Below are 4,649 nucleotides of genomic sequence, written 5' to 3' on the forward strand. Positions count from 1 at the left end.
TTTCCTGCCCCCATTCCCTCTTCCTTCTCCTCCCTCCCATTTGCCCTATCTAAAGTTCCTTCATAGCTCCCATGCTCCCCCAACCCCCATTATGGATCAGAGAAAACATTCGGCCTTTGGTTTGGGGGATTGGCTTACTTCACTTAGTATAATATTCTCCAAATTCAACCGTTTACCTGCAAATGCCATCATTTTATTCTCATTAATGCTGAATAATATTCCATGTGTATCTATACCACAGTTTCTTTATTCATTCATCTATTAAAGGGCAGCTAGGTTGATTCCAAAATTTAGCTATTCTGAATTATGTTGTTATAAACATTGAAGTGGCTGTGTCACAGTAGTATGGGTATAAACCGTATAAACTGAGGAGTGGGATAGCTGGGTCAAATGGTGGTTCCATTCCAGGTTTCCCAAGGAAACTCTATACTTCTTTCCAAATTATTTGCACCAATTTGCAGTCCCACAAGTAATGTATGAGTATGCCTTTTTCCCCACATCCTCACCAAAACTTATTGTTGTTTGTATTCTTAATAGCTTCCATTCTGGCTGGAGTGAGATGAAATCTTAGAGTAGTTTTGATTTGCATTTCTCTAATTGCTAGAGATATTGAATTTTTTATATATATTTGTTGATTGATTGTATATCATCTTCTGAGAAGTGTCTGTTTGGTTCCTTGACCCATTTATTGATTGGGTTATTTGGTTTTTCTGGTGTTAAGTTTTTTTGAGTTCTTTATATATCCTAGAGATTAGTGCTGTATCTAATGTGCATGGGGTAAAAATTTGCTCCCATTCTGTAGGCTCTCTCATTGCCTCACTGACTGATTCTTTTTCTGACAAGAAGCTTTTCAGTTTAAATCCATCCTATTTATTGATTCTTGATTTTATTTCTTACTCTACAGGAGTCTTATTAAGGAAGTCGAGGCCTAATCCAACACGATGAAGATTTGGGCCTACTTTTTCTTCTATTTGGCGCAAGTTCTCTGGTCTAATTCCTAGGTCCTTAATCCACTTTGAGTTGAGTTTTATGCATGGTGAGAGATAGGGGATTAATTTCATTTTGCTGCATATGGATTTCCAGTTTTCCCAGCACCATTTGTTGAAGAGGTTATCTTTTCTCCAATATATGTTTTTGGCGCCTTTGTCTAGTATGAGATGACTATATTTATGTGAGTTTGTCTCTGTGCCCTCTATTCTGTACCATTAGTCTACAAGTCTATTTTGGTGCCAATATCATGCTTTTTTGTTACTATTGCTATGTAGTATACTTTAAGGTCTGGTATAGCAATGCCACCTACTTTACTTCTCTTGCTAAGGATTGCTTTGTCTATGATGGGTCTCTTATTTTTCCACATGAATTTTATGATTGCTTTTTCTATTTCTATGAGGAATTCCAATGGGATTTTTATTGGAATTGCATTAAATCTGTATACTGCTTTTGTAGTATGGCCAGTTTGACAATATTAATTCTGCCTATCCAAGAACAAGGGAGATCTTTCCATCTTCTAAGGTCTTCTTTAATTTCTTTCTTTGGTGTTCTGCAGTGTTCATTGTAGAGGTCTTTCACCTCTTTCATTAAGTTGATTCCCAAGTACTTTGTGTTTTTTTGAGGTTATTGTAAATGGGGTAGTTTTCCTAGTTTCTCTTTCAGAGGGTTTGTCACTGATGTACAGAAATGGCTTTGATTTATGGGTGTTGATTTTATATCCTGCTACTTTGCTGCATTTCATTTATTAGTTCTAGAAGTTTTCTAGTGGAATTTTTTGGATCCTTTAGGTGTAGAATCATGTTGTCAGCAAATAGTGATAATTTAAGTTCCTCTTTTTCTATCCATACCTCTCTAATTTCTTTCATCTGTCTAATTGCTCTGTCCAGTGTTTCAAGAACTATGTTAAATAGAAGTGGTGAAAGAGGGCATCCCTGTCTTGTTCCAGTTTTTAGAGGGAATGCTTTCAATTTTTCTCTATATAGAATGATGTTGGCTTAGGGTTTAGCATAGATCGCTTTTATGATGTTCATACATTCCTGTTATCCCTAGTTTTTCTAGTGTTTTGAACATGAAGTGGTACTGTATTTTATTGAATGCTTTTTCTGCATGTATTGAGATGATCATAAGATTCTTATCTATGAATTTATTGATGTGATGAATTACATTTATTGATTTCCATATGTTGAGCCAATCTTGCATCCCCAGGATGAACCCCACTTGATTGTGGTGCATTATCTTTTTAATATGTTTTTGTATTAAATATGCCAGAATTTTATTGAGAATTTTTGTGTCTATGTTCATTAGAGATATTGGGCTGAAGTCTTCTTGCTTTGAAGTGTCTTTGTCTGGTTTTGGAATCAGAGTGATATTGGCCTCATAGAATGAGTTTGGAAGTGTTTCCTCTTTTTCTATTTCATAGAATAATTTGAGGAGTATTAGTATTAGTTCTTCTATAAAGGTCTTATAGATCTCAGCTGTTTATCCTTCTGGTCCTGGGCTTTTCATGGTTGGTAGGCTTCTGAGGGTGTCTTCTAATTCATTGCTTAAAAATGATCTATTTAACTTGTGTTCTGCAGTGTTCATTGATGATATATTCTAGCTGATATTATATATATATATCTGTTAAGTCTAAGTTATAAATTGTATGCATCAATTGTATGCATCATCCTGATTCCATTTGGGCAAATCATATGACTCTAGAAATTTCTTGATGCCTTCAATATTTTCTATTTTATTGAAGTACAAGTTTTCAAAATATTTTCTAATTATCTTCTGTATTGCTGTAGTGTATGTTGTGACATTTCCTTTTTCATCATGTATGTTAGTAATTTGAGTTTCCTCTCTCCTCCTCTTCCTTAGCATGGCTAAGGGTTTATCAATTTTATGTATTTTTTCAAAGAACCAACTTTTTGTTTTGTCAATTTTTTTTCAATGTTTCTTTTATTTCAATTTCATTAATTTTAACTCTGATTTTAATTATTTCCTGCCTTCTACTGCTTTTGGTTTGATTTGTTCTTCTTTTTCTAGGGCATTGAGAAGTAATGGTAGGTCATTTATTTGTTGACTTTTTCTTCTTTTAAGGAATGAACTCCATGCAATGAATTTTCCCAGAGATTTTGATATGTTGTATCAGTGTTCTCATTTACCTCTAATAATTTTTTAACCACCTCTTTAATGTCTTTTGTAATCCATTGTTCATTCAATAGCATATTATTTAGTCTCCAGATGTTGGAGTAGCTTCTATACTTTATTTTATAATTAATTTCTAATTTCATTCCATTATGATCTGATAGAATACAGGGTAGTATCTCTACTTTTTTATTTGCTAAGAGTTGTTTTGTGGCATAATATATGGTCTCTTTTAGAGAAGAATCCATGTGCTGCTGAGAATAAAATGTATTCACTCATTGAAGGATGATATATTCTATATATGTCTGTTAAGTCTAAGTTATAAATTGTATTATCCAGTTCTATAGTTTCTTTGTTTAGCTTTTGTTTGGAGGATCTATCCAGTGGTGAAAGAGGTGTGTTAAAGTAACCCAGAATTATTGTGTTGATCTGTTTGACTCTTGAACTAGAGAAGAGTTTGTTTGATGAACATAGATGTTCCATTATTTGGGGCATGTATATTTATAATTATTATGTACTTTTGATTGTTGTGGCCTGATTGCTCAGAAAACACTTTCAGTCCAAATTTTGTTCAAATTAGAATCTTTTCTTTAGCAAGCTGGGACTGCTCCCTGCAGGACCCAAATTGTCTCTGACAGGAACAGCTCCAGATCCGAGTTCTATGGGGTTTCTAAGGGGAAAAAACACCTTCTCAAAATTGTAGATGCAGGAAAGCAAGCAGGATACAAAGGCAGAGAAAGCAGTTAGCAGAGCAAAAACAGAAAACCACATCTGGGTTCGAGCACCTTTTGGGCATAAGAAGTACAGAAAAACAGTTTTTAACATCTTAGAAAAAGCTTAATATTATTTATTCTATAACCCTTATCACATAATCCTATTATCCTACTTATTAATATTTCACAACCTATAATCTATAATTTATAATCTCTAATTGATATTGATTAAGCTCAGACCATAACATTGATGTATGTTTCCCTTAAGCAATATGTAATATCCTTCTTTATTCCTTTGGATTAACTTTGGCTTGAAGTCCATTTATTTGATATGAGGATGGAAATCCCTGCTTGTTTCTGCAGTCCATGTGAGTGGTATGTTTTTTCCAACCTTTCACCTTGAGTTGGTGGATGTCTATTCCTATGAGATGAATCTCTTGAAGGCAGCATTTTGTTGGGTCTTTTATTTTAATTCAATCTGCCAATCTATGTCTTTTGATTGGTGAGTTTAGGCCATTAACATTCAGGGTTATTATTAAAGCATGATTTGTATTCCTGGTCATTTTTGTTTATTTTTGGTAATCTGACTTGGTTTCTCCTTTGATTGTTTTTTTCCTTTAGATACCTCCCTTTGCTGCTTTCTATTTGTAAATTCTTTTCACTTTTGTTTATCATGGAAGGTTTTTATTTTGTCATCAAACCTAAAGCTTAATTTTGCTGAATATAAGATTCTTGGTTGGTATCCGTTTTCTTTCAGAGCTTGGTATATGTTTTTCCAGGATCTTCTAACTTTCCGGGTCTGAGTTGAAAATCTGC

Source organism: Callospermophilus lateralis, chromosome 6 (genome assembly GCF_048772815.1).
Source record: "Callospermophilus lateralis isolate mCalLat2 chromosome 6, mCalLat2.hap1, whole genome shotgun sequence".
Taxonomy (NCBI): domain Eukaryota; kingdom Metazoa; phylum Chordata; class Mammalia; order Rodentia; family Sciuridae; genus Callospermophilus; species Callospermophilus lateralis.